Source organism: Equus caballus, chromosome 6, assembly GCF_041296265.1.
Source record: "Equus caballus isolate H_3958 breed thoroughbred chromosome 6, TB-T2T, whole genome shotgun sequence".
In the NCBI taxonomy this organism is placed as follows: domain Eukaryota; kingdom Metazoa; phylum Chordata; class Mammalia; order Perissodactyla; family Equidae; genus Equus; species Equus caballus.
The window spans coordinates 7,539,880-7,548,351 of NC_091689.1; the positions used below are offsets into that span (position 1 = coordinate 7,539,880).

The 8,472-nt window shown below is 46.7% G+C and overlaps 1 pseudogene; it reads left to right on the forward strand.

The window, feature by feature from the left end:
• Positions 1–797: 797 nt before the first annotated feature.
• Positions 798–3,867, forward strand: LOC102150543 (potassium-transporting ATPase alpha chain 2 pseudogene; annotated as a pseudogene).
• Positions 3,868–8,472: the final 4,605 nt, after the last annotated feature.

An 8,472-nucleotide genomic window follows, 5' to 3' on the forward strand; every position in this document is an offset into this window, starting at 1 on the left:
ACAGTGTCTCATGTGTCACAGGCAGTTAATAGTTGACAAAGAGAATGAAATAGAGCTACAGTCTCTATGAGTCATTACTTTTTTATTGTGATTATTTATTGTAATATTAATATTAATAACTAAATTTGAGTGCTTACTAAGTACCAGAAATAGTTCTAAAGGCTCTATATGCGTTATGTCATTTAATCTTAACAACCCCAAGAGGTAAATACTGTCATTCCCCTATTTTCATCCTGACTTTACAGATGCAGAAACTAAGGTTTGGCTTATTTGTGTTCCTTATTCCCAGCAAGGATTTCCGGTGGCTCTGGTTGAGAACCACCGGCCCAGCTCAAGCTCCTCACCATATGAAGCCTGCTCATGCAGGCTTTATCTCTTCCAGTCAATGGCTGCAGCACTTTCCCAAGTGGTGGCCATAAACCCACAGGCCCCAAATTGTGAGGTCATTTAGTCATTCAATAAATATCTATTTTGAATTTCCATGTGATGAGAACACAGCGATGAAACAAACACAGGCTCTGTCCTCAGGAGGCTTATCTACTCTACCTGGTAGAGTAGATAAAAAATGAACAGATACAAGATAGAAAACCCAGAGCATGTGCTGAACCCATTGGACTGCCAGATGACAGCAAAGGTCCAGGCTGAGACTCGCCCTTCAGCTCTCCTACCTCAAGCTCCCGCAGCTGGCCCCTTGGGTTCCAGGTGCTTAGTATGGCTCACACCTTGGATCTGTGCCCTCCTGTGACCCAGGACCCTGTCACCAGCCTCACTTTACCAGCGCCTGTGCCATCAGCATCATGGGCAAGACAATGCCAAAAATTTTCTCTGTGCAGCTCAGTGGAACTAAAACATAGAGAAAACACCCAAAGGAAGTGACAAGAAGAAGCATAGGGGCCCAAAGGACAACTGCTTAGAACTCATAAAGAATCACTAGAAAGAAGAGGACAAGAAGAAAGAATTCACTTGGGTGATCAGAAATTGAGCAATAAGGAATTGGCGGAGAACCAGGGTCCAAATGATAGACAAGTCTCTCCAGCATGAGAGCAGCAGAGCTGCTGGCTCAGGACAGCCACAGCCCCCTCAGGCCTTGCAAAGAAACATCGGAGATTATCAAATTCCTCACAGACGGTTCAAGGTTCTCCAGCCTTCTGTGGACAGGAGCTGTCCTGTGCGGGGTTGCGTTTGGGATTCAGTACTCCGATGATGTCTGCATCCCTGGACAGTGTGTTCTGTGCTTGCCCTGGTTGTGGGATCTTTGCTTATCACCAAGAGGTAAAAAGCACCAACATCATGGTCAGAGTCCTCTCCATGCTCTTGTCATCTGAGATGCAGAAGAGAACACAATCCGTGCAGAGCAGTTGATGCTCTCGGACATGGTGGAGATTAAGGGAGGAGACCAAATTCCATGGGTCTCAGGTGACTGGCTCTTCAGGGAGGCAGAGTAGATAACTTTATCTCTCACCCGGAAGTCAGAGCCCCAGGCCTGCTCCCATGACTTTTCTCACGGCAATCTCCTCAAAACAAAGAACACTGGCTTCTCTTCTACAACCTATTTAAAAGGCATAGCAACTGGCACAGTCTCCAACACAGGCAACAGCACCATCATTGGGCAAATTGCCTCACTAGCTTCAGAACTGGAAATGAGAAGACACCCATTGCCATTGAGACTGAACGCTTTCTTTGTGTTGTGGCAGGAGTGGCCACTTCACCAGCATCCTTTTCTTCATCATCACAGTGTCCGTGAAGTATGTCCTGGACTCCGCCATCTTCCTCAGTGGCATGATTGTGGCCCATGTACCTGAGGGCCTCCTGGTCATTGTCACTATCACTCCATTACTGACAGAAAAGTGGATGGCCAAGAAGAAGAAAAATGAATGGCCTGGTGAAGAACCTGGAAACACTGGAGACCCTCAGTTCCACCACTATTGTTTGCTCTGACAATCCTGACACTCGGACTCACAACAGGACCCATGTGGGGTTTGGCAATCAGGGCAATCAGATCTAAGTGGCTGACACACGTGAAGAACAGACAAACCCACTTTTGGCCTGAAGCTCTGGAATCTGGGCCTCCTTATTCAAGATAATAACACCGTATAACCAAGTTGAGTTCAAAGCAGCACAGGAAAGTATTCCCATCGTTGAGAAAGCTGTGGTTGGGGATGCCTCAGAAACTGCCCTTGGAAATTCTCAGAGGTCATTTTGAGTGATGTGATGGAAATTAGGATGTGAAACTGCACGGTGCCTGAAATCCCTTTTGATTCTGCCAACAAATATGAGCTCCCCATACATGAGATGGATGACCCCAAAGACAAATGCTTCCTTATGGGGATGAAGGGGCCCCCGAGAAGACCTCAGAGACGTGCAGCACCATCATTATCAGTGTCCTAGTGCAGCCTCTGGACAAGGGCACAGATAAGGCCTTCTGCGCAGCCTGCATGAAGCTAGGTGACCTGGGGGAGAAACTTTCTGGGTTTCTGTCATCTCTACCTGCCAGCAATGGAGCTCCCAGAAGCCTACTCATTTGACAGATACCATGACCTTTTCCACTCCAACTTCTGCTTTGTGAGCTCTTGTCAATGATCGATACCCGTCAGTGCACTATGCCAGAGGGCTTGGATCAACGTCATTACGGTTAAAGGTGTCATCCCCTCACAGCCAAAGCTATCGCCATGAGCGTAGGTATGATTTCAGCCAACAGTGAGATGGTGGAAAACACCGAAAAATGCCTCAACACTGCTATGGAGGAAATTAACAAACAGGCGGCTAAAGCTGCCATGGTGACCAGTATGGAGCTGAGGGACATAAGTCAGGAGCACCTGGACGAGGTCTGAACCAACCACTCGGAAAGCGTCTTTGCTCAGACATCTCCCCAGCAGAAGCTGCTCATCGCGGTTGTTGCTGTGACGGAGGATGGAGTTAGCAATTCTCCAGCTCCAAAGAAGGCAGATATAGGGGTTGCCATGGGGGTAACAGGTTCTGATGCAGCCAAAAATGCAGGCCAGGCCGTCTTAAAGAATGATAATAATATCTTTGGTTTTCTAGTCACAGGGGGGAGGAAGGCTGCCTAATCTTTGACAGCCTAAAGAAGGATATTGCATACACTCTGACCTAGAACATTGCTGAGCTTTGCCCTTTTTTGATTTACATTATTGTTGGGCTTGCCCTGCCCATTGGCATCATTACCGTCTTGTTCATCAACTTGGGCACAGACATAATTCCCTCATTTCTTTAGAAAGCTAAAAGTAAGATTATGAACCAGAGCTCGCACCACAAGAAGATGGACAGACTGGTGAACAAGCCATTTACCATGTACCCCTGCCTGCACATGCAAGCCCTGGGAGCTTTTGTTGTTTTTGTCACCATTTATGCACAGGGCGGATTTAGATGGAGCACTTTCATTAACCTCTGGGGCAATGGGGGAAGGACAGCATGAATGACTGGGAAGACAGCTAATGGACCGGCATGGGCTAAGCAGCAGAGGAAATACCTAGAAGGGACAGGCTACACAGCCATCACGTAGCCATCTCATTGGCATTACGATCCAGCAAATAGCATATCTGATCATGAGAAAACCTGGAGCAATTTCATCTTGCAGCAAGGCCTTTTCCAAAATAAAGCCATCGGGGTAGGATTGCTTCACAGCTTGTCATAGTACTTGTCCTTTCCTACGACCTCGGAAGCGTCACAACCCTGAATTTCACTCTGCTCCTGGCTCAGGATTGGTTTGTGGACGTGCTACATGCCACTCCTCTTCGAGTGTAGAATGGCATGTGACAGCTTTTCACCAGACTTTACTGTGGAAGCTGTTGGGATAATATATCACTAAGACCATCTTCTTTCCCTAGGCTCCCAAACTCACGTTGGTGATGATCTTCAGACGTCTTGTGAAAAAATTATATCATCAAAATTTATATTAGAAAAAGACAAAAACTGTATGAAAGGCGCTCGATTGATGTTTTGTACTTTATAGCTGAGATCTGACCATTTATATATGACTTTTATCTCTATCTCCAACTCCTGTTTTAAAATACAGGTGTGTGAATTTCAAGGTGATGATGTAGGGGAAAAACATATGTGTATTTATGTAAGTTTCCCTGGTATTGGACAGTCTCGTGTAACCCAGATTTCTGGTGGGGCCTTCCTGCTCTCAAGCTCTAGATAAAATTCCTCCAATCTCTCTTCTACATCCTATTGAAGATCAATGTCCTCCCCAAGATTTCTGTGAATTTTGGGGGAAATTGGACACTTTGCTCAATAATTCAGCTCAAGGTTTGCAGGAAATGGAGGCGGGGGCAGGATTACATCATAAGAACATGGACATCCACCATTTTGACTCTCCGACAGTGCCGTGTTATGTCCCACCATGTCACCCCTCACCCCTCCCTCTGGCCATGTCCCTAGTCCATTTGTACATGACCCCTGATCTCACCTCTTCTCCTCCCTCTCACCCTGCCCTTCACTCTGACCACTAGAATGCTAGTTTGACTTCCTCCAACTCCTGCTCCAAAAATGAAATTCAAGTCAACTTTGTATACCCTAACCCAATGGGCTCAACTAACAAAAGGATCTTTCATTTACCAGGAAGCCACTGTGGTTTGCAATAGTAATATCTATTTCTTGTAAAACATTTGCAAAGCGCTTTCCAGTACTAATATTATGCCAATCATGCTTTACGCTTTTGACTTAGGTTTATTCACGTGTGGACCACACATCTATGTTGACAGGCCCAGAGAGACCTCATTTTAAAGTAAAAGACATTTTATAAAACAAAAAAACTAAGATAGAAAGTATTAAGTGACACAAGAAAGGTCCAGGGGTCAGACCATCTGTAAGTGACTTCTGGCATCCCTTCTCAATTCTAATTTTCCACGATTCTAGCTCATGTACCATGATGCCCAGATAGGGGCACAGAAGAGGCTTTAAGAAGGAGCTGCATCTGGGCCAGACTTAAAGAAGAGACAGTGTCAAGATAAGGGAGCCGACATTTAAGGAAAAGTTTAACTGATCCCATTTTCCTTTGAATGAATCGGAAGACTTTACAAGAAGTCAATATTGGGAGTTTGATGATTCTAGGACATTCTCAATTATTTTTCCCCTTTTTACTTGCAAAATTAGAAGATTTTACTGCCTATCTTTCCATCCGTCTTCCCCTTACATGACATTGATGGAGGGCCTTCTGTTTCAGGCAGTGTGCTAAGCACTGGAAATGCAAAGATGCAGGCCCAGAGGAAGGAGTTCAAGTCCAATGGGGGAAATAAACAAGCAAAGAAATGTAATCAGTCTCGGATCTCCTGTTCCTGCGTCTCTGCCGCAGGCTCTGGCCTCTACCACGCAAGCGTAAGCACAATATTCAACTCCTTCTCTAACACACTCGCCCCTAAGTCCATTCCCACCAGGCGTTTGGTGACTTAAATAACTGACATTAAAACTTTCAGGAGGCAGGATTGCCCCCACGGTCTCTTCGTCTCCTGGCTTCTCTCTCTCCTCTTTCCCCTTTTTTCTCTCCTCACTCTCCTCTCAGGAAAAGGAGAAATACAAATTCCCCTCCTTGCTCCACACACAGCAGTTCCGAAGGCATCTTTTGTTACTTGAGCATACCCTTGGGTCTTACCCTCCACCCATGGTGACTCAAAATATTTCTCCCAAATAACTACAGGTCCTCCCCAGAAGGAGTTCTGGAGAAGGGAGGAAAAGGGGTCTCTGTCTGTGCTCACAATGCGGTGGGTCTGATGCAGTACAAATCAGAGGAGGCAGCCTGTGTGGTAAAGGCTGGAGGGAATTCTGGTCGATAAATTGCATTTCTGGTTCTCAGTAAGACGATTCCAGAAATGTAGGGAGTCGGCCCGTGGACTCGCCAGTGTTTGGGTTATGTTTCAACCTGATTGAGCACCAGAACTGCACACAGTGCCAACTCCCATGTGTTTGAGGAGGGCCGGGTACATAATGCTTTTCTGGCTTTGTTTTTGGGTCTTTTCCCCACGTGTCTGGGGTGTTTCTTCCATTAAAACCAGGACTTTCTTCCCTCTGGGCCTCCACACTGAATCCAACCCAAGTTGATACCCCTAGGAGATGCTAAATCCACTTTGGGGCCAAAGAATAGAGATAATTTATTCAAAAACATGCCAGTAACTTCATGGAGAATTTCAGGGGCAGTATCGTTTCACTCCGGATTCCCCGACGGGAATAGTGACATGGCAGGACAGGCTGTTTGTCTAGATATTTCTGCAGAGGAAGGAGAGACAGGTCCAGAGCCTGGGTGGGTCCGGGGCTGCCCTTATTCCAGGGCTGCAACACAGTGTGGGAGCCTCTGCCTGTCCCCTCTCTCCACCTCTCCCTCTTTCTTCTATGTTCTTCTTACGTGCAGGATCCACATTTCAATTCAGGGCTGCAAGTGCTGTCTCCCCAGCAGATGTGGCATTCTTGCTAAGGCAGCCTGAATAAAAGATTCCACAAAGACATGATTGTTATCCTCAAGTAGCTGAAGTCGTGTCCTACAGAAGAGGCATTAGACTCCATTGGCTCAGTGGCAGAAAGGGTTGGAGACCATAGACAGAAGCTGCTAGAAGGCAAAAACGTCTTCATTATGTAAAAGAGTATTAGACTGAAACTAGAACTGAACTATTTCAAACATCTGAAGTTAGACACTCTCCCAGCTTCCTCAACCCCCAAATTTATTTACAGCACTGATGTGCATGGCATGTTAGAACGTCCTGGGGAAAGAAATTGAACCATGACCCAACTTGGGGTTCAAACATGGAAACAGCCACAGTGAATTTGGAGTGTGGGGGCAACATGCCAAGAGAAGCTAAACTTCAAGGGGAAAAGCAAAGCAGAATCTGCAATGGGGGCAGGGAACCACGGGAGAGTGGGGAAAGAGACGCCGGGTCGGGGGGTCTAGGTGGGAGTGGAGGCTCTGGGAACAGCAAGGTGGTGGCCCTGCTTTCATCCACCTCAGTCCCAGACACTCTGGTGACATGAGCATGGAGGGCAAAGGGCCCTGTGTAAACGTTCAAAGAGCCGTGATAACGAAGGACCCAAGCAATTCAGAGAGAACCGCAGAGGAGGAGTCCACCAAGAAAAGGAAACCGTTTCTGTTCTGGCAGAAAGAAAACGACTATCAAGCAGCTTAGAGCAGCAGGGGTAGAAAGGGTGACACAGGCTCCAGACCCCGTGCAGCTGCAGAGACAGAGCCTGGGACAGACCTGCTGGAACACCAGAATTATCAGCCCACAAGGCAATCGTGACCCAGCTCCCAGCATGTGCTGCCCGGATTCAGGCATCCTGTAAGGCAGCCCTTGTAGATTTCCAGAGGAGCCGAGGGGTCCTCTCATCGCCATCAGTACCATGAGGACCAAAATTCTGCAGCTACACAAATGGAGGATATCCAACTATCAGATTTCCTGTCTGCATCTTTTTTTTATATTTTTCTAAAGTCAGGTTTAAAATTTACCCTTTTAAGGTATACAATTTAATAAATTTTCACAAGTGCATACAGTTGTAAAATCACCACACAGGGGCCCGCCTGGTGGCGCAGTGGTTAAGTTTGCACGTTCTGCTTCTCTGCAGCCCGGGGTTCGCCGGTTCGGATCCCAGGTACGGACATGGCACGGCTTGGCAAAAAAAAACATGCTGTGGTAGGCGTCCCACATATAAAGTAGAGGAAGATGGGCACGGATGTTAGCTCAGGTCCAGTCTCCCTCAGCAAAAAGAGGAGTATTGGCAGTAGTTAGCTCAGGGCTAATCTTCCTCAAAAAAAAAAAAATCGCCACACAATCAAGATACAGAGCACGCCCATCAACCAAAATAGCCCCTTATGCCTCTTTGTAGTCAATATCTCACTTCCATCCCCAGCCCTGGCAACCACCAATCTGTTTTATCCCTATAAATATATGTTCTGTTTGCTGCCTCTTCCAGAATGTCATATAAATGAAATCACAACATATGTAGCCCTTTGAGTCTGGTTTCTTTCCCTTAGATAAGGCAGTTGAGATCTACCCAAGATGTCGTGCATGTCAGTCACCTGTTCTTTTTCTTGGTACTCTAGCCGGGTTCCAGGTGTGGGCACACTGCCATTCGTTTATCCATCTCCAGCTGATGGACTGTTGTTGTTGATGTTTGGGTTGTTTTCAGGTTTTGACGATTGTGAATGAAGCATTTGCATACCTCTTTCAGTGTGGGCATGTGGTGTCTTTGGGTAAATCTCTAGGAGTGGGATCGCCAGGCCATATGGTAAGCACATATTTAACATTATAAGAAATGGCCCGACTGTTTTCCACAGTGGCTGAACCCTTCGGCATTCCCGCTGCGTCTGCCTCTATGGTAACCTCATTTGCACTCACAGGATCTCAGGCTGAGAATACTGAAATTCTACTTCTATTGACCCAACATCCAGGAAGGCAGAAGTGTTCAGAAGCTGAATCCGCAGCCCCTGGAAATGTGAGTTCCCTGCCCCCGTGTGCATCCGGGCAGAGG